Here is a 23,028-nt window from a genome sequence, read left to right on the forward strand (position 1 = left end):
AATAATGGCGCTTAGTTAATGTCAGGGCTATAAGGGTATCATTAAGCGGTTAAGACCAAAATGTTCCTTGGGAGAATGAAAGTTGGATCTTCTGGCTTTCAACAAGAGTACAGGACTGCGTTTCTACCCCAACGCTTATTCATCGCGAGGGGGAACCTTTTCCTTTTGCAAAGAGAACGCCAGAACGAAAGGGCTGGAATGAGTTTTATTTTCCCATTTCTGTGCCGTCCGAATGGTGTAATGTTATCAGAGGAGATAATACCGCCCGCAAATAGCTCTGAGTGAATTTGGCTGGCAAAACCGCAGGAGAAGATTGACAGGATCTTAAACAGCAGTAGTCAGGGAGGCTGTGGCGGGGGTATTGACAGCGAGTGATTTCGTGAGTAATGAAGGAGGTTATATGATTAGGTTTCCCGAAGCGTGCAGCGCCCGCCGCGTGCACTTGCTGACCATGGCCACCCTTCTGCGTCGCCGACCGGCCTCCCCGCTTTGCAGGCAGGATCAATAGGATTAGAAGCTCTGCACAGAAAGCCTGCCTGCGGTTCCTTGTTAGGGTTGTAGGGTGCCTTGGAGCTCTCCTCTCTGGCATTCTGCACCATTGCGTGTATTAATCGCATGAAAAGCCATTCCCTGGTTCTGTTTTATGACAATTTTCCTCCTACTGCTCTTTTTTCAAGCCTCAGATTTTGATTTCCCACTCCCCCTGTCCCCGCCCTGGAAATAAGCTGGTGCCCGAGATGGCATCCAGTATGGTTAAATCCTACAGATTCTCCAGGGTGTGGGGCTCACGTCCCCGCAGCCAAGGAGCCTTGATGAGGTCACAGACTTGGCTAAGATGTCTCCGTGGGTTCCCAACTCCTCATACAGTTGCCAACTGGCACACTGTCTACCCATAGCACTTCTCCCCACTAGGGTGCTTGGTTCTCCAGGACAGAAACTGTATTTTGTTCGTCTTTGTAACTCCTGTCGACCTAATGATATATATATAGACACCTATGGTATGTGTTCAATGAATATTTGCTGAGTTTTCTAAATCACATAATTAATCATCTAAATGCAATTATCTTAATTTATTCGTTTAAGAAAAACACGAGATAAATCTTTGTATCAGCCCGATGGGGTTGTTGTAATGAATAAATAAGTTTCAGAGAGTCTTAAGAAAGCAGCCAATGACAGAGGTGAACAGTGAGGCTAGTATTCAAATGTGGGTTCGTCTGAATTAAAAGTCCACATTATTGGCCATTTTTCTTCTAGTCTTTCTGGAAATGACACATTGCATTCATTAGGTACATTGCATTTATTTTTTAATGTATTTTTTAAGTTTAAATACGTTCTCACTGTACCCCTCTGAAATCTAATTGACCTATGTCTAATTTAGGTAAATAGCTGCTGCTCTGCATAGCTCTAAAGTTCAATAATGGGTGCAAGGTCAAGTGAACATGACAGACAAGGCAAATCAAGAGAAGATGAGTACATTTAAATCCGTCCAATTACTCCCTATCCCTCTTTGTCCCCCTGGGAAATCGCCTTCTTCCTACAAATATGACACTAATAGCAACCGGACGTGTGTCAAAGCCAAAATCATGTTCTCTTCTTTCTATGTGTATCTTCAGCTGTTAATATTCCTTATGCTTAGGCATTGTAGTCCAGGCCTGATTTTTCTCACAACATCACTTCCCCAGATATTCCAAGTGCTGCAAACCAGCTGCCTCCACTCACAGTGGGTCCTGGTGGAGACTTCCACCGTCTTCTTATGTGCCTGGCAGGTAGGTAATCACAGGTGGAGAGAGACTGAAATTGTCTTCTAAACCCATACACCTGTATTAAGTTCTCCTAAAATTTCAGTCTCCGAGGGGGAGAAAAGTACTTGTAGCCATGTGTAATCCAGCAGACCACCCCATTACACAGCCCAGAGTGGTATGTAGTTTAAACATCCTGCATTTGTGCCTAGTGGAAAAGTTTCTATGTTGCTCTGTCCAATAATTGAGTCAAATTGATCAGTTAATTCATGGTGGCAAACAATTACTGAGAAAGATTAAGTACGTTTTGCATTAAGAGCATTAAGAATCCCATTTTTAATGGCACGTGTTCATAATAAATACATTAAAAGCCCGTATTCTGTTAAATTATTTAGGCTGAATGAAATAATATCTGTCATGACTCTGATATCCCAATAGTGTATAAACAAGTTTCAGTATTTTTATTTGGCAACTACAAAGCCCATATTTAATTCATAGAAATACTGAGAAAACAACATTGGCCACAATGCAGTCTGTGTATTCATCTGTGTAACCCCAAGGTGAGGTTTGCAACATGCCTAATATTTACTTGCATGTAACATTTGTTTGTAGGTATATGGGTTTGAATATTTGCATTCTTTGGGGGTTAACAAATAATGAATAAATAATGTATAACATACAAATAAGCAGGCACATAATATTTTATATTTTCAAAAATTTTAAAGAATGAAGGGCAAGTTGCTAGAAATATATGATGATGCAGAAAGGAATCCAAACTGGTGATGTGATACTTTCTCAGACATCTGAATAAATCGAGAAAGATGGGTCACAGAGAGGTACTTGGAGAACTATTCACCATGGTAAACACTCAAATAAGTAAAGATGAAGGTAGAGATTTAGGAGAAGGGAGGAGAGAGAGAGTGTCTGAAATAATAACCTTTTATTCCCTCCAACATCTAAGGTAAAGGAATTATTAATGTCCTGTGCCACAGATAAGCATTGGTGAGGACGAGAAGAAAAGGGAAGGCTTTTACCCTGTTGGGGGGATGGTAAAGTGGTACAGCCACTGTGAAGAACAGCGTGAAGCTTCCTCAAGAAATTAAAAATAGAATTATCATATGACCCAGCAATTCCACTGTGGGGTATTTATTCCAAGAAAAATGAAAACACTAATTTGAAAAGAATAGCAAAGATATGGACGCAACCTAAGTGTCCATCAATAGATAAATGGGTAAAGAAAATACAGCATATATATAACAAAATAGTACTCGGCCATAAGAAATAATGAACTCTTGCACTGACTGGTGTGGCTGAGTTGGTTGGGCGTTGTCCCGCAAAGCGGAAGTTCTTATTGTTGCTGTAACAGATTGCCACAAGCTTTGTTGGCTTTGAACAGCAAACATTTATTCTCTTACAGGTTTGGAGGTCAGAAGTCCTAAAAATTGAGGTATTGGCAGGGATGCATTTGTTCAGGAGCCTCTAGAGAAGAATCCAGAATCCTTCTCTTGGCCTTTTTCAGCTTCTAGAAGGTTCTCAAATTTCTGGGCTCATGGCCCTCTTCCCCTTCAAAGCCAGCAGTCTCATCACTGTGCTCCCCTCATCAGATTGTCTCTTCTGACCCCAACCTATCCGCCTCCTCTTATAAGGACCTTGTCATTGCATTGGGCCCAACCTAATAATCTCAAGATCTTTAACTTCATTCCATTGGCAATGTCCTCTTTGCCAAGTATAATAACAGATTTGCTGTTTCTAGGAATTCGTATGTGATTGTATTGAATAATAAGGTACCATCATTCAACGTACCCCACCATTCTTAACTACGTCCCTTCTCTCTGTGATTTGTCATTTTGCAGATATCAGCCAAAGTGTCCCTTCCTTGAAAATGCTTTCTATGACCCCTAGTGTCAAGCAGGCAGTGCCATATGTTCTGAGATAACTACCTTTCTCTCATTTACAGCACATCTCTTGGTTTTTTATACATTGATATGTCTCGCCTGGCCTGGAGTATGAGCTTCTCGAGATCAAGGAATGTGTTCAGCTCTACTCACTGTAAATCCAAAATGCCATTCACAGTGCCTAGAACACAGTTAAGTACGCAGTAAATATTCCTTCTGTGAGTGAAGAAATTGTGAGTAACTGCACCCAGCTTTCGAGGAAGGTCTTGGTCCCATGCCCCAGAGGTCAGGTTTCATCGGTACCAAAGAACTCTCCATCGACCCTTATCAAGTAGTATATCAACAACTGACTCTGATCAACTCATTTCATTAAGACAGATCGTGGTTCCACTACACATTTTTATTAAAAAATAGGTTCAGCAAGAACCCACTACAATGATTATTCTTCTAAAACTTTCACTTGCCCTCCACACAGACATGAATTAAATGAGCTTAAATGAAATAAATACACCCTCTAGCTGTGGCATGTAAGTCTACAACATTAAAAATGCACATTATTCTATCTTAGCTTAAAAAAAAACCTGTGTCTGCTTTTTGCTTCCGTTTGTCCTTCTCATTTTCCTTGAATGCGATCCTGGTTGCAGCAAGTTGGGAAGCAGATTCCTATAAGCATTCTGCATTATTAGTGTGAATTTACATACTGTTCTGTGTTAAGTGCTTTAAAAGTGTCCTGTCAATACAGGGAGTTATTTGACTATCCAGGCAGAGAGGAAAAGCAAGTTTGGAAAAGGAATTTGCAGGACGACTCAGGTCTAATTTGAAAATGCTACATTGATGAGCACTTTATTCTTTTTGTGTTGATTTGAACATCTGAAATGGATTGAAACTGCATAATATATCCATTTTATAATATTTACTGTTTTATATTACTGTAATATTATTTTGAGATATTTCATATAAGTTTCCGTATTGTCAGTCTTTCCTCTAATCTTCATCTTCAGCATTTTGTGTACATGTAACATAATATAATGAAATAATTTACATGGGAATTACTTTCTAAAAGTAGCCCACAGGAAGGAAGAAGAAGGTAAATATATTACGAATTTTTTGATATATGAAATATGCAGAAGAGTAAAATGATGTTAGACTATCAATGGCTTTCAATGCCACTTTGAAAGTGATTGTCTCTGTTCTCAAAAAATTCAGGTCATATTGAAGATTTCTAGATAGGGAATGGCAAAAAAAGAGTTGAGCTTTAGAAAGATAAATCACATTGATGGTGTTGAGGAAGAACTGAATGAAAAAAGGGAGGAAATCATTTAAAAAGGAGGAGCTCACTTCAAGCATCTAAGCTAGATCCAGAAAGACTTTAACCTAATTAAGAAAACTGACTACCACTTTAAGCCAATGCTGACAAATGTTTAAAATTCCTCAAATGGTAATCAATTCTCTGGGATCAATTCATTCTAAACATCATACAGATATATATTTTTTAAATGTACTTAATTATTGTTCAAGTACAATTTTCTGTCTTTTACTCCCATCCCAGCCCACCCACCCCAGGGCTCCCCACCTCCCTCCCATTTCCTCCCCCCACCTTAGTTTTTGTCCGTGTGTCCTTTATACTTGTTCCTGTGAATCCTTCCCCTTTTCCCCTGAAATTCTCTCCCCTATCATCCCTGTCAGCCTGTTCTGTATTTCAGTGTCTTTGGTTATATTTTGCTTGCTTGTTTGTTTTGGTGTTTAGGTTCTTGTTAAAGGTGAGATCATGTGGTATTTGTCTTTCAACACCTGTCTTATTTCACTCAGCATAATGCTTTCCAGCTCCATCCATGCTGTTGCAAAGGGTAGTAGCTCCTTCTTTCTCTCTGCTGCATAGAATTCCATTGTGTAAATGTACCATAGTTTTTGGATCCATTCATTTACTGATGGGCACCTAGGTTGCTTCCAACTCTTAGCTATTGTAAATTGTGCTACTATGAGCATTGGGGTGCAGAGGTTCTTTTGGATTGGTGTTTCAGGGTTCTTAAGATATATCTTGAAAATCTGTTTATTGTATAAAGTCAGGTTTTTCTAAAAAATGTTAATACTTATAGAAAATAAAATATTTTTGTATTTGGCAACATCTGATATGAAGGCAACATCTCGCCACCATATTCAAAGCACAGAGTGATGCATAAAATCACCCTAGTCCCAAAACGTTTCTCTTAATGCCCTAGAAGTGCCATTTGTGCATCCCCAGCTGAACATAAAGGTTTTTACCTGCTTCTTATAATGGTGGATGGCATCCTTTTCTCAGTCTGTGTCAAGATAAGATGATCAGTTCTATGTTTACTTCTTAACACCAGTATGTTATGAAATGAACTTGGAGGTCTAATGGAAAATTCAAATTGTTCTTTCACAAATTCTTCAAAGACGGGGAAAATGAATGTTTATTTTTCTGACATACCTTAAGACAGCCGAAATTGCCCATTTTGGAATGTGCTCTAGTTGTTACATTTGTTTTGAATTTCTTAATTCAAACACCTCTTGATAAAATGTTGTGATTGTGAGAGCAATAAAGAGAGGAAATGGTGACTGCAAATACAATAAGTGCCCAAGGCTCCAAGTTCACCCTGCGTTCTACATCAGTTGCAGAGTTTTCCTAGCCACCAAAATAGCCAGTAATGAAGAAAGGCCCTGCATGAGATGTTCTCCTGGGTCAAAGACAGAAGGAAGGGCATCTCCCTCCAGGCCCATTGCCACCTTTAATATTCTTAAAGAGCTTGGGCCATAAGAAGTTTCAGGCATTTAGTGGAACAATTTAATATATTGGGGATTTTTTTTCTGCTTATATTCCTCTCTTTTCCCTTCTATTGACACTGGTTAACAAAATTATACAAGTTTCAGGTGCACAGTTCTACAACACATCATCTGTACACTATATTGTATGCTCATCACACCAGGTCAAGTCTCCTCCATTTATCACCATTTATCCTGTTTGGTTCAAACTAAAATGAGAAACATGCAGTGGAGAATATCCAAAGCATAACCTGACTGGGGTAGAGAATATATTATTTTTAATAATTTTTAAAGATTCTATTTCTTTATTTTTAGAGAGGGGGGAGGGAGGGAGGGAGGGAGGGAGAGAAACATCAATGTGTGGTTGCCTCTCACATGGCCCCCTCTGGGGACCTGGCCTACAACCCAGGCATGTACCCTAACTGGGAATTGAAACAGCAACCTTTTGGTTCACAGCCTGCACTCAATCCACTGAGCTGCACCAGCCAGGGCACAACGTGCCTTCTTCTGGAGTACTGATGTTATGGGAGGGCTCTAAATTTGACACCTGTTATCAAAATATAGGTTTCTTTACAGTAGCTTAGAAAACGGAGACATCTGTAATAGTGTTAACAATAAAAATAAAGTTAAAAAAACAAAATGATAGGTGTTTGAGACACGTTATCATCATCAACATGATCTCTTAGTCGAGACTAATGTATAAGTGAAACGGGAGTAATTCACTATTTAACTTAATATTGTTTAATACTATGTTTATAGTCAAAAAGCTCTCCCATCTAAATCATGACTTGGGCACCACACTTTGGAAAATGTGGGCATTTCACGGCCAGCTTTCAGGGAAAGCTCATTAGGGGAACAAGTTACTTGGTTGGTTCAAATAGAGAGCCAACTCTGGCCCCTCCACTGCGGATACAATCCCTGATTCTGCCGGCCACGTTGCTGGTGTTTTTGCTCTGCTAGCTGACTTCTGGACAGAGCTCCTAGTAAACTAACAGCAAATAAAACAGGCATCAGTGTGTCAGCACGGACAGGCTCAGCCATTTCGTGAAGAAGTTGCAAGAAGTCCTTCCCCTCAGTTCTAAATGGCAGGTACATTCTCCTCGGTTAAACCTGCTTCTGTCTCTCTGGTGAACTTGCCTCTCTGGACCATGACTGGAGCCTATATTTTAGCTTGCAGTTTCCCTTGTTAAATTATTGGACAAATATGGAAATATTTTCTTAGATAATCAGTTTAACATTTTACAGAGAAAATTCCCCAAATTTGTATACACTTTCTCAGTGGACTACTCTGCATTTCTTATATATCACATAAGAGATGGATCCTTTTGTCCAATCAGTGGCTTTTTTGCGTCATATTGTGAAAACTTGCTTTAAACAACTTGATTTTTGGATAGTTGGGAAGAATTAAAATATAAACCATTTAACAGAATTTTAGGTCCCTTTACCTATAAAATCATCATGGTCTGCTGGCTCTAAGTTCCAGTCACACAAGCTTCCAGAGTTTTCTTTTGCTTTGTTTTTGTTGCTACACAATTTTTTATGTCTTTGGTCCAAGATTCATGCTACGACCCTTTTCCTATCTCATCCACCAATTCAACCTCAGCTCTTTATACAGCAGAAAAGAAACACCTTGTAGAATAGGCTAAGTCAGGCCTCTGAGTTTACAGATTTTTTACCACTCTACACATTTCTGTCCAACTGGGGACAGAAAAACTGCAGTCACTTAATTATGTCACACCTAATTATGTGACTCTCTCCAAAACTAGTACTTTCTAATTTTACTACCATGTTCCTAGTGCCAAGTCCAGTGTCTGGTGCACAGTAGAAGCTCATGGGATAGTCCCTGGATGCCGATCAATTGCGCATATGAGGTATGAATGAACAGATGGGTGACGGCTCTTTGGGGATTTGTATTTAAGGAGGAAAGGGCATTTTCCAGACAACTACAATGGTCTCCATATATAACACATCAGACATTAAATACGGCACGGTTAAACATGGCATAGGTAGGAACAAGTAGGTGAAATATAGACAACTAGGTTGAAGCTGGATTTCATTTTATTTTTTATTTCTTGCTCTCGTAGGGTAACACCTGTGCAGTGCTCTTGCTAATTAGCATCACCTGGTGGTGATTGCTCAAGGAGAGCCTGTGAATTAAGATCTTGATTGGATGACTGTTCAAGATCTGTTTTTCCCCCCAACATTTTCTCTTTCCTTTGTAAATTATAGGTGACTCTTTTTTTTTTATATTCTCCCATTTATGGAACTTGACAATCTGCTTTATGTATTTCCTTTGAATCAGCACTAAGGCGGCTATCAGTCAAAATCATTTGGCAAAACATGATGTTGGCCATGGAACAGCAAAAAAGGTTTCAAGGTGAAGGAAGGCAGTCGTGGGGTTTGCAGGCCCCAGTGCTCGTCATTACTGTGCCCTTCACCTTGTCTGCGCTCCTCGCCACACCCCTCCCCTCACCCAACCGCTCCAAGCTCACCCGCTTATCCTACATACCCATGTGTTTTGGACATGAGGTGAGGAGGTGGAGGAGGGGGGCGGAGACGGAATCACAGGTTTAGGAGAGCAGGGGAAATGCAAAGCAAGAAAATAGATGAGAGCAGCAGGAGGCAGTGGGAAGGCCTGCTGCGAGTGGAGACAGGCAGCATTTATATCCCAACCTTATGTCTCCCAGGCCAGTGTTGGCTCTGGGCTCCTCCTTACCACGCTGGTGTTCTCTCTGTCTAGAATGTCCTTGTCACTTGGAATGTTCATTCTGTCCTCCAAGAGCCAGCTCAAAAATCACCTGCAACCCCCACATTCATCAGTCCTGTCTCTATGTTCCATTTGGTTTTTACATTCATTTTAACATATGTGTTTATATGTCTCCTTCCCAGTAGACTGTGAGTGCCTCAAAAGTAAATGTTTGTTTATTCACGTACGTATTCTCAGAATGTGTTTGTCGTAGGGTAGGTGCTGAGTAAATATTTGTCGAAAGAAAAGAAGGAAGAAAGGAAGATGTAAAAGAAGGAAGGAAGAAAAGCTGTTTGTAACTTTTTTCTCTTTTCTTTTTAATTCATATTTTATTACTTTTCTTATCATCATTAATCCTCCTTATACTCTCCTCCCCCCACAATCACCACACCATTGTCCATGCCCATGAGTCCTTGTCCCTTTTTGCTTGATCCCTCCACTCCCTAACCCGCTCCCATCCAGAGCTGTCAGCCTCCTCTATCTACGAGTCTGTCTCTAGTTTGCTTCTTACTTCACTTTGTTCATTAGATTCCACATATGAGTGAAGTCACATGGTACTTGTCTTTCTCTGACGGGATTATTTCACTTAGCATCATGTTCTCCAGGTCCATCCATTCTATTGCAAAGGTAAAATTTCTTCTCTTTTACAGCCAAGTAGTATTCCGTTGTGTAAATGCCCCATAGTTTTTTTATCCCCTTATCTATTCATGGACACTTGGGTGGCTTCCATAACTTAGTGATTATAAATAATGCTATAATGAACATAAGGGGCTTCTGTTCTTTTGAATTAGTGTTTTGGGTTTCTTCCGATAAATTCCCAGAAGTGGGATCAGTGGGTTGTGATGCAGAATGGTACAGCCACTGTGGAAAGCAATATGAAGATGCCACAAAAATTTAAAAATGTGACTGCCTTATCTGTAACATGTTTTTAAAAATCTATTAGCCTATTAAAACCATATTGGGCATTAAAAAATGCCTGGGTTTTGGAGTCAGACAGGAGTCCCGATTCCTCCTGTGCTTTAGGAAACTTCTGTTAAATACTGAAACCTTGATTTTCTCATCTGTCATCAAGCACATAACGTGTAAAGTAACTCATGTAATGCCTAAGACATATTTGGGGTTCATCACTTCCTGTTACGACTTTCTCTTCCACAAGCATATAAACGTGAAATAAGATACATACCTATTGTTTATGACTCATGTGATATAAATTGCATTTGTTTAATGCCGTGGTCTTTTTTTTCTCCGATGACACCAGTGGTTTTTCTGCTTCCCATTGAAAGGGAAGTCATGTGTGTGGGTACTAGAAATTTCAGGGGGGAAACTTTGTAAAGTATATGATTGTTCAATCAGGGTACTGTACACCTAAAACTACTACAACAAAATACTGAATGTAGACTGTAATTCTGTAAAAAAAAAAAAAAAGCAATTCATGGCCCTGGCTGGTGTGGCTCAGTGGATTGAGCATGGGCCTGCAAACCAAAGGGTTACAGGTTTGATTCCCAGTCAGGGCACATGACTGAGTTGCAGGCCAGGTCCCCAGTAGGGGGCACATAAGACGCAACCACACATTGGTGTTTCTCTTCCTCTCTTTCTTCTTCTCCTCCCCTCTCTCTGAAAATAAATAAATAAAATTTTTTTAAGAAAAAGGAATCCATGAATATCATACCATTTAACTTGGTAGTCCATCTGGAGGATTTTAATAGTCCCTCCCAGAACTAACTCATGATCGAAAGATAGAAGGAGTCCCCCAACTTTTAAATGAGATTCCTCACACGGTTGTCAGCAGGTTCTTTATTTCTTTTTTGCCTAAAATTTTCCGAATTCCCCCAGTTTCTTCCACAGGCAGAGCACAACTAGTAATCTCAAGCTCCCCCTCTGCCCTGAGCTTTGGAAGTGGAGGTATGGAAAGTGGCCAGGTGGCTACTGTAAATACATAGCTCCTCCCACAGAGTCTCGAGCTGCTGCCTCTTCACTTCCACTTACAATCAGTAATGCCTATTTCCTGATTCTCACTTTCCTCTTTACCAAAACTTGGATGAAGAGAATACCCTGGTGTACTTATGCTAAGAAGTAAACGGTATAAATCGCAGGTCCTGGCACACAGTAGTAGCTCAGTAAAAAACATTCTCTCTTATCTGACCTCTGATCACACCTGCTCTGAACTTGGCCAGCATCCTGTTGATCATCAACCCATCTCTTCCTGTCCTTCAACCCTTTGAAAATTATTTCGCCATACACATTTAAAAAGGCTAGATGATTTTTTTGTAAGTATTACAAATACACACACACACTTACTGAGGGTCAAAGAGCCTGAGAATGATTTTAGTGAAGCTGCTTATTTACCAATTTCATAAAAAGAACCCCAAATAATCACTATTATTAAGGTCACCAGCAGGGCAGTTGTAGGAGAAAATACTGACTTTCTTTTTAAATCATGGAAAGTTTAAGAAACCTAAAGAAAACTGCAGCACTCGTAAAAGATGTCAAGGATGTTTTAACTGCAAAACAAGTATTACTTGTTGAATTTTACATGTAAAAATTGACTATCTCAGTCCCAAAGGGAAATAGCTCCTCCTACACATTAACAATGTGAAACAGAGAGAAATGATAATTTATTGATGATCATTATTCCAGACATTCAGTTAAGTGTTTTTGTTAAAGTACTAACTTACTGAATTCTTACAAAGACCCTCTATGACTTTCCAAACTATAATGATTAGAAAATATACTTAAATAGGCCAAATATATGCCCAAATACAAAATGATAGCATATGTTCAGTATTTAAACTCATTTTTATTACTTTAGAGTATGCAGTCTAACCAAATACTCAAACCTTGGTCTGTAACAAACTCCAAGTATATTGATCTATATAATATGTGATGTATTTGCATGGAAGAAAATATTTTACTGGTCATGGAAAGAACTTAATGAGTTCTCATAGGAAATAATATCAGACAGTTGTCACTTCTGGAAGATTCTCTCTCTCTCTCTCTCCCCCCTCCTTCCCTCTGTCCTTCCCTCCATTCATCCTTTCCTCCCTCCTTCTCCCTCTCTTTTCCTTTGTCCACCTGACAAGTTCTTTACAAAACCAAAAGTCCTTTTATATGAAACTTCCCATCTCATGGGATGGGAATCTAATCTCATCCCAAATTTAGATTTGACTTATTTTACCCCAGTATTTCCACACTGCCTATTACTCTATATGTTTTACTACATAGATGTTAATAATATCTATACCTAGACACTGGCCTCTCAGTTTTATTAGATTTTCAGCCCCTGGAGGGTAGATTTTTAGTTAAACTGTATGAACCTAATATTTGTGATAAAAATAATAAAATACAAATTTCAATAGTTCATATTTAGTAGAGTCTACTTAATTTCATATCCATCAGAATCCCTAGAATAATGCCTAACTTAAAAAAAGAATCCTTTAATGTATACTCTGTGCCGGAAAATCCACCTAACTCTTGAAACAGCATGCCATTTATCATGTTAACTACCTAGCATTTTATTGTAACAATTTTAGAGATAACAGCTGTGCAGCTCACAATATTTAAGTAAAATTTTTAAGATATAAATTTTTAGATATTTATTGGGTCTGCTAGCATTTGTCTTATCCTCAAATATAATGTTATGGGAGAAATTCCCAGAAACTCAGTTCTTACCAATGCAGCAAAGAATTACAGGTCAGCAAGCTTACTCAAGTGCGAGCAAAGTTTATGAGTGCTAAGTTCTAATAACAGGAGAGCAAAAGCAAGTATGTCAAAAGTAGGGTGGCCAGAGGCCAGGTGGCCACAAAGGGAGGCCAGAGCCCCTGCCTCCACCAGATGCCTAGTGGCCAGGGGCTCCCCATGTGGCCAGAAGATCCAAGAGCCAAGAGAGTGAGTCCTTTGTTCTGAGGACTTATATAGTTGGTGGGACAGGGGTGAGGGAGTTACACTTTGATTGACAGGTGAAGGTGGTGCCAACTTCCTGCTGGGGAGACAAGACGACCCAGACATAAGTATGGGTGGGAGTCAGTTGGCCTGAATCCTTGTCTCGCTCTAAACTCTCTCTGTTCATTTTGCATATCTGATGTGAGGTAGGCATTTAACCAAAGTTATTTTAGGGTCTTTGGGCGCTGGAGATCCCTCCGCTTCCCCCTTCTAGGCCCTGCTATTATAGGTCTATACTTATTGAATGGATCCAAACACTATTAAGGTGAAGCAAAAGTGGAAATTAGTTTGTGAATTTCAGAATATTATGTTTATACATTTTTCCTGAGATCTGAGATACATGTATAAATTCATACAAAATTTAGTTTCCAGTATAAGCGCGTCCAGTAAAAATTGCCATTGTTCCTTATACTTTAAGACAGAAGATCTTGCCTTACCATTATTTATCTTAATTTTACTCACACAGGACCTCAGCTGCTTATTACATGCCTGTTTAATCACATTTTCATCAAAATGGGTGGCATAATTCTGCTTTCCGATCCCACAATGAAACGTGTGTTTATTATGCAAGGGACATGGCCACTGGCCCCTCACGTCTCATTGAGACTGTCTGGGCACGTGTCCCAGAGGCTGCTTCAAGGGTGAGCAGGAAGCGTCTGCTTGGAGAGTTGTTTCGATAATAATAGATCCTGCTCTTCCTCCCCACGTTTGCACCTCGCCCAGAGTAAGACCTTCTGAGCAGATCTTTCTCTTCTTTCATTTCTTTTAAGATGGGCATGAGGAATAGAAACTAAGGGAGGTGGGAGAAAGAGAGAGAGTGAGAGAGAGAGAAAGAGACCAACTGATTTAATGATGGTGCAGGATTGGAACAGAGAAACCATCCCATTGCACTTGCCCTCCAGATCCCTCACCCTAATCCAATGTTGAGCACTTCAACTACAAGATAATAACCAGCTCTGTAAAAATAATACGTGACAAAAGAACTATCAAAATATATGAATACTGAAGATGTGCCGACTGAACACATTCAGCTCTAATTATGCGAGTACACAAATCAGCCAAAGCAGCTGTTTGGGGGACTGCACTGCGTTGACTTCAGATGAGTGGAGATTTGAAAAGGCGTTCATCGCCCGTGACATTGTGTCTGTCTTTCTCATCCCTGATAGACCATTCTGTGAGACACTGTTATGATTTAAATGTCATTTACACTGGAGTAGCAGGAACAATGCAGGATTTCCAATAGAAGATCTAATTAAGAGAATAATATTTGCCTATTGTTAGTGCCTAATTAGTTTCCCCTGTATTCATGTTTATAAAGGTGGCTCTGTTATAATTACAGTTCAACAAGGAGTCATTATGTAATGTGTCTGTGCATGAAAAATGGAGCTGAGATACTTGAAGGTCTTCTATCTTCTTCCTGTGCACTTACCAACACACACAATAGAGATATCAAATGGCTCCATTTCACTCATTACTTTTTCTTCACCATGTGAGACGCACACTAATAAGTTCAGTCGGGGCGGGGGTGGGGGGAGAACTATTATTCTCCTGTTCAATAAATCAAACTTCTGCAGCATATATAAGCTTGTGAATTGGGGGGTTGTTGGAACTTCACTGTACATTTTCTAGCATTTTAAAAATGATAATTCTCTCTGGCTCTCCCTCACTTTTTGCCAAAGGATAATAGAAATAGATGAAGATAAGAATGATACAGGCATGTGTTGCAAATGCATGCAAAAATACTCCATTTGTAATGATAATCTATGTTAATGTAGAGGTAAATTGGGCTTAAAGACAATAACATGATTTTTCATGCTTCCCTCCAAAAAGAAAAGTTTGATCAAGCCAATACACCACTTGTCCTTAAGAAAATGTGTTGAATTCCATCAGAAACATATAAGACCTCAGACATCTGACCCAGGCCAACTCGATCCCTGTCCCTAACACCCCTTTAATACCATAATCAAAAACAGAGTAGAGTAGCTGCACAAGAGGATCACGTCATGTCCCGTGACAAATAAGTCATTTTCCGTGGCTTAACAAAATAGAATTTTATTTTTATTCATGAAACTGTAGACTGAGGGTAGCATGTGATCCATGTCCACACAATGATTCAGGGTCTGGGCTGATTCCAGTTCCAAGGCTCTCAGATTTCTCTTCTAACAGAGATCGAGACAATGGACAATAATAACAAACAAACAAGGAATCACCCCCCAGCCCTTCCCCAAAAACCATACTTCTTAAAATCCTGGCCTGGAAGTGACACACGTCACTTATGCTCATGTTCCACTAGTGAGCATGAAGTCACAAGACATGCGTCTATTTTTGCTGGGCAGCCTTCTCCCAGTGACAACTTCAGATTATGAAAGAGGAAGCAAATTCAGTGGCAGAGCTAACTGTCTCTTCTGCGCCATTCCTATTGAACAGGCTGCTTCATTACTTGGCCATTTCATTTGGCGATTTCTCACTCAACTTTAAAACTGTGTTCAAGCCTAATTTCCCTTTACAGTCATCTGTGATCTGCCCAGACAAGATAAGAAATTGCCTCTTCCTTACAGCTCTAACATCTGTAAGTATTTCTATTAGCGTAAAATGTTTGTGTGTAACTATTTAATTGCCTGTCTCTGATGGTCATTTCTAGCATCGTTTCTACTATTACTTCCACTCACTCTCTGTGAGTTGTTTTTTCTTCCTGTATTGCTTTATTTATTATTTGTCTTGGTGAATTTCATATCTATACCTCTAGAGTAATGCTTTCTCTAGATTTAATGCTCATAAAGTATTAGTTAAGGTTCTCAGAGAAGAACAATAGGGGATATAGACAGAGTGAGAGAGACATATGGATATAGCTAGATACAGACATACACATACAAATACACATGGGTTACAAATTGTATCATTACAAATTGGAATATATAGGTATATAAGTAGATTTATTATAAGGTATGGGCTAATGCAATTATGGGAGCTGAGAAGTTTTAAAGTCTGATGTCTGCAAGCTGGGCACTCAGGAAAGCCTTTGGTATATAGTTGTAAGGCCTGAGAGCCGGAGAGCCAATGGCCACTCCCACTTGGGTCTTAAAGGCCTGAGAACCAGGAGCATTGAGAGCTCAGAAGACTGAAGCCCAAGGCCCTGCAGTCAGGCAAGGAATAAATTCAACCTTTGTGCCTTTTTACTCTCTCCAGGCCCTCAGGGGATGGGGTGTCCCCACCCACCCACCTGAGGAAGAAACATCTGCTTAACCCAGTCCACCCATTTAAATGCTAATCTCTTCCAGAAACACCCTCACAGACTCACCCAGAAATGATGTCAAGTCAGCTCTCTGGGTGTTCCTTTGACCAGTCCAGTTGATACACACAGGTCACCATCATGTATAGCAAATACCTACTTGAAGATATTGAATGTAAACCACACTGTGTTCTGTGGCTGCATTTCAACCACCTAAGACAACCATTTGCATGTGCTCAGGATTTTGTGGCTCAGGACTCTAGGAAGAGCAAGGAGCAGTGTCTTGTCTGTGCTCCGCATTCAGTGAGGTCCTCCACTTGGATGACTCAAATGCCTGCAGGTGGCTTGGCGTGATGAACAGAGTGCGCATGTGCAGGCCCTCAGTTCGACTCCTCGGCTTTTCCTCCTTTTATTTTTTTCTGGATTTGGCATATCTGAGTAGTCTTCTTTGGCCATATACCTAAGTGCATGCACAGAGATTCCTGATCAATCTCCTCCTCGACTTTTTTTTTTAAACATCTTGAAACTTGCTGGGGGTAAAAAAATTTTGTTTTAGAACTAAGCAAGTCCTTCCTCCGTTATGATTTCTCTAAGTTATCTTCAAAAACTCAAATTACTTCTTTAGTTTAGTTTTCTGTTGTCAAATGTTAACATAGGAAGCTTGAAGAGACTAATTGCTATATTTTTAACGTCTTGTCTGCAAATTTCCCAGCAGAATCCACGAGTCAATTAGACACTCTTTTTCTTTTCCACATTTCCTCATGTAACTGTTGCCAAACATTCTGCCAGTACGTAGAGAAAGAGGCACTGCTAAGCTAAGAAACGGGGTAAGTCACCCACACTCTTCACTCTGTCAATATAGGTCACCTATTATTACTTGTCCAGGGTGGTATAAAACACTTAAAATTTAATTAAAGAAAACATCTAAGCAGATGTACCATATAAGTGTAGTATAAGAAGAAAAATGAACATTAGAAAATATTTTGGTGGCTGAAAAATTTCTTTCCCAAAATACTCAACCTCAAAACATAAGTAAGCCATATCGTAATATCTCAACTTGAACTGGGTATACTTTAATAAGTCTGTAAAGTAGAAAGTAAAACACCGTGAGTGTTTTACTTTCACTGTGATTTATAGATTCAGAAAAAAAATGGCTAATAGAGAAAAAGATGCAAAATTAAAACAGACCAAACTTAATAATTTAAAAAAATGAAAGTTTTGTAAATAAAAAAATCACACACACATCCACTTTTCAATGCAATCAACATAAAATATCATAAAAGGATTTGAAAAGAGGGGTACAATTAACATAAAGCAACTAGACAGTGATGCATATAAAAGATTGCTTAGGATGATCCACCCATTTTTAAAGAAGAAAAACGAAACTGTAGATGAGTGAAAATATAACCAGAGGACATGTTGGGGCTATAAAAGTAGACTTGAATATATTGTGTGATATTTAAAAGTATTCTGAGTATGTGGAAAAAATTGATCAACTCTAAGGCATATCTGGCCAAAATGTTACTACATTTGAGGAATTATGAGTTCTGAGGTCATGATGACCATAAATAAAATTTGAAATTCTAAAACTTATATGCAGGAAAACAAAAAACAAAAAGAAGAATGGATGGGTGGAAAGAACAAGCACAACTACCCAACACTCATCCCATTAGTATAGTAAGACAACAGAGAAATTCATTACCCAAAATACATTTTAAAAAATTAGGATGGCAGATATCTAACTATACCAGAAAGTAGGACGTGCTCCGAGGAAACCAGAGATATCCAAAGGACACAGGGAAGAGTCTGAAGAGACTACTACTGTCCAAATCTTGGACCTCTTGGTGTCAATAATAACAGTACTGGATTATGATGCATAAAAATATTCAAAATAAACACCCAGTTTCCTGCATGTGAGAGATTAACTGTCTGGAAACAGAAGTCATTGTCTTTTCCATCTTCCTCTCTTCTTACTGTTCGGTCTGCTGGCCACACACTCTCCTGCCTGCCTGTGGTTATGCCTCAAAACATTGAGGAAATCAAGGACTTTCTGCTCACGGCCAGAGGAAACAATGCCAGAGCTGTCAAGATCAAGAAAAATAGGGATAATATGAGGTTCAAAGTTCAGTGAAGCAGCTTCATCTATGCCCTTGGTCATCACAAAGAGAAGGCAGAGATACTGAAGGAGTCCTCACCTCCAGGTCTGGCTGCAGAAGATCTGAAATGTACCAGGTACTTGGATTTTCATTTTGTTAATTTAAAAAAAAAAAAGCAAGAAAAGGAGAGGAAGTGTAAATTTAAAAAATGAAGAAAAAGAAAATCTATTTGGAAAGATCAGAACCCCAGTTACTAATTATATAAAGAATGATACATATCCTTTTACTAACCATTTTGTAGGTACCAATGTAATAATTATTCCAGGCAATGATCATCACTGAATAGTAAATGCTTAAATGAAATTGTCTAAGAATTAGCATATCGACATGCTTCCCAATGTATAACCTCATACAAAACCTCTTGTTAACTTCTCAAACCATAACCCCACAATGTAACCCTTAATTATAAAAGGAAAAATAAATTAGAATGGCAAGATCTGGCAGACACCATCTTAACTGTGTGATTTTGTAAAACCAAGAACATAATATCGTTGTCTATGTTTTTGGCAGTAAAAGCTCTTGCCAAACTTATGAGCCCTTCTATGAAGGACATACTTCACAATGGATGCAACTGACTCAGACATTTCATGAATAAAGAAAACCAAAGACTCAATTGGCATCTGGGAAGCAGACTTGAGCATTTCTAGTTACAGAGCCCTTATGCATAGACCAGAGCAACCTGAAGACTTTGTCAAGGACTCCAGTAGGTAAGTTGTCTACTGTTGATCCTCAAATAGTCTACCAGGGACTGTAACTCACATACCTGAAAATCTTGGAGAACATCATTCCTAATTCATCTAAATGGCTTAAAGTTCTGTCCGGACAAGAGCTTAGTAGAAAATTATTACACACCTAGTAATTACCCCTAGTGCATTTCTCCTGTCTCTTTTCTTAGGTTCTGAACTTCAAGAGAACAGAGGTGTTGGTTTTCTTATCTTATCACTAAGTAGAGTACCTAGCCCCATGCATTTACTCAATCACTTGTGATACAAGTTGAATTATATTAGTAGATGTCCCCCCTATTCCCAGCAGAGTTAGGAGATACTAAGTACGGATCAGCTATTTCTTCCCCTATGAACTTTTTATTTTCTCCAAGCTACTTCAATGTCAGGTTTACAGGGTTCTAACTCAATATGCACCTAGTATGTGAAGGTGACTTGGACCACAGAAACCTCCACTCTATGTAGTAAGGAATTTCATATATATATAATCAGACTATTTACGATGTGTTTTGTCTTTTGGCCTTAACAAAATGTAGTTGATGAGGAAAATTCCATTTCCCTATACTATCTAGCAATACTCTGCATAAACAGTATGTACACTTGAAAATCTCTGGGTCTCACATTTAACCAGTTTAAGGCTCTAAATCTTAATGATCAGATTATAAAGGTACTTAGCTGTGATCTTAGCAACCAGGAAAGGAAGGCAGAGGAGAAAAAGGCAACACATCTGAAGCCTATGTACTACACATGTTTTATATAATCATAGGACCATAAAGAAGTGGATATCACAACTCTAACTTTATAGACGAACAAACAGCAAATGTAAAAGATTCAGTAATTCTCTCTTGCTCACATGAAAGTAACTAAGAATTTTAAGTTCAGATTCTTACATATTCCTTTATCTCTCTTCCCTCCCACACCATGTTGACAAGGCTGCCTTTGTGAATTCGGGATTGTAGTCTGGGTCTGCTGGAGTGCTCTCACCACAGACTGCTGCTTATGCAATCACAAGTACACTTCAGGGTACTTAAACTCCTTGAGATGCATGCGTATATAGGTGTGTTCCTATTTGTTGAATAAACGAAATCCTTGGCACCCATAAGTGCTTCACTGCTCTTAGACATTAGGATTGTATACTGTGCTGAAAAGTATTTCAGGTAGTTTTGTTCTGCTGCAAAAAGATGTTCTTCAACAAATGACCCCGCTACTTCATCCTCAGCTGTGGACAGCTGTGTTCCCTCCAAATCTCGAGTTTGCAACTGCATCTCTAAATGTCTGGGTCACGGTGAGAAACAGCTGATATAGATAAATTACTGAGATAACCTTTTGCCAAGGTTGTTAACATAATTGATAGGAGTCATTACATCAGTTAGAGATCATTATATTTTATTGGCAAAAGGGGATTTTCCCAAGAAGCCATAGGTTCTAACAAAGATGGAGCAGAGGTCTCCCTATGGACAGTGAGTAGTTCTTCCCCTGAACTTCTGACAGTATGAATCATGGTCAGAAGCCAAGAGATACAGCTATAGAACAGTGGTTCTCAAGCTTGAAAACTTCTTAAATCAGACGTGATTGCTGGGCCCTAACCCTAGAATTTCTGACTCTGAGGCTGGCAGTTAGGCCTGAGCATTTGAATGCCTAACAAATTTCCCAGATAATGCTGATACTGCTGTTTCTAGGACTATACCCTATAAGCCATTCCTTTAGAATGATGTTTGGTACAAACTCTAGAGTTACCTCTTAGGATTGAAACCTCTGTCTTTCCCCAAGAGCTTCAAGGAGGTTTATTAACCTCCTTGAGCTATAGGTTCTCATCTGTTAAATCAGAATAAAAATAGGATAAGTGTTGACAAGCATGTAGCACAATGCCATGCCCACTTAAGGCATTCAATAAGTTGTAGCTGTTTCTCCGACCTCTTCCAGAATTGCTAGATTCCCCATGCTTCCTGCTCTCAGCAGTGCAATGACGTCACTTGGAAAATCTGCAGGGTCTTGCCCAAGAGCTTCCACCAGAAAAACACCTGAAGGAAGTGACTATAACCATCACATCACCAAGCCCTAATGCTCACGGAGACTGTGTTTTCCAGTCTTCATGTTAACCGATGGGGACCTGGAAAGTCAGTGAAGGGAAGCCACTTTGCAACCTAGTGGTTCTTCAGGCATTTCTCCCACACAAAGGACCAGTTGCTGGCCTCGGCCATTGAGTTAGATGTGTGACTGTTCTAGGTGGGTTGTACGTCAGAAAAAAATGATTTCTGTTCCTCCCGGGTAATTAAATCTCTGGCACTCTTTTTTCCACCATTCTGGCTGTAGAGGTGATAAGCACCTCAACTCACTACATTGGTGGTCATACCAATTAGCCTGTGGCGCTTCTGCTTAAGAAATGTGTGACTTGTCTTTAGGGAAGTGTAAGAGATGAATTCTACAGATAAAAGGACATGCTAAAGGATCTACCACACTCATTTTCAAAGTCATTTCATTTGACCTTTCTAACGTGGCACATGTTAACCCTGATTTGGGCTGTCAATCACTTTTTTGCTCCTATATGTAAAGTCTTCTTTTTCCCATAAAGCGTATTCATTCATCCAAATTCCATTACAAAGCACCATGTGGAAACCTTAAGGGAGAACTGGTGGGAAATAAGGGATTTCCCTGAGTGTTGTGCACATTTTCTCTTTGTACAAAAGGAGAGCTATATAACTGATCGTATTTCCATTTTCACTCGGACTGCCAGGAAGCTCAGAACCGAATCCATAAAGGTCTGTCATAGCAATTCCAGAAGCGTCCTGATTCGCTTATGTTTTATTCTGTCGTCTCTGTTGATCTCCAACTTCTCTTCCAACTTGGCATTTTGTCAGGCTTCAGGATTCACTTAACACTTACTACTGCACATGGACTTCATCTGGGCTACCTCGCCCCAAATCAGTTGTGGGATGCAGTTAGATTGGACTTGCCTTTAGTCACAATTCTGCTTTTCATGTTATGTATGCAATATTCTCTTTAAAAAGTCATAAGCAAATTGTCTTTATTAAGGTCTCAGGACTTCTTGAAGTTTAGTTCCATTGGAAAAGTTACAGAGAGCTGAAGAGATCCAGTGTATAAATCCATGCACTCTAATGGAATGTTTAGAGAAGTACCATGGAGGCTGGTATTTTTTTTAAATGAGGAATCTCCAAATTCTAGCCATCATGTATATGTGTGTGTGTGTGTGTGTGTGTGTGTGTGTGTGTGTGTGTGTGACAGCTGAGCAGGAAAGAGCTGAGCTTTCAGGTGTCATAGTAGTTGATTAAAGCAACAAGACAGGAAAATGGAAGTAACAGCTGAGCACTTAATCACTCACTGCAATAGTAGGATAAGCAAGAGGCTAACCTGGAGATACTACCTGCTCCCCTGGTGTTCCATTGCCCCCATGAATCAGCAGTTGGGTAGATGGCCAATTGCATCAGCATAGACGTGGGCATTATCTCTATGGAGGGAGTGAGAGATGAAAGCTGCTACAGTTTTATAAACCCAGGGGCTGGGGTGAGGTGGGACAGGAAATGCTGGGAGGAGAAAGGTGCCTGGGCTGGGAATGCAAATACAGGTAAGAGCTTGGCTGGCCAAAAAGGGGCAAGTCTGCTCAGAGACCGTGTGCCGTGACTAGGAGACTGGGGGTGGGAGGGGCAGCTTTCCTCTGCGAGGAGTGTGAAGGGCCAGGTAAAGCTTTAGTCATTGAACGCACATAACTTGCAACCAGGAGCTCTGCCTGTTTGTGTGAGAAAGAGAGTTTTGTGTGAGAAAGAGAGATAATGTCTATCATATGCTTTGCTTATAATAAAGGG

At 39.7% G+C, this 23,028-nt stretch overlaps 1 pseudogene; it reads left to right on the forward strand.

Annotated features, from left to right (window-relative positions):
• Window positions 1-18,346: 18,346 nt before the first annotated feature.
• LOC119061421 (60S ribosomal protein L38-like) lies at window positions 18,347-21,269 on the forward strand (annotated as a pseudogene).
• Window positions 21,270-23,028: the final 1,759 nt, after the last annotated feature.

This window comes from Artibeus jamaicensis, unplaced genomic scaffold (assembly GCF_021234435.1).
Source record: "Artibeus jamaicensis isolate MK-2021 breed Jamaican fruit bat unplaced genomic scaffold, CSHL_Jam_final contig_464, whole genome shotgun sequence".
NCBI classification, from domain to species: Eukaryota; Metazoa; Chordata; class Mammalia; order Chiroptera; family Phyllostomidae; genus Artibeus; species Artibeus jamaicensis.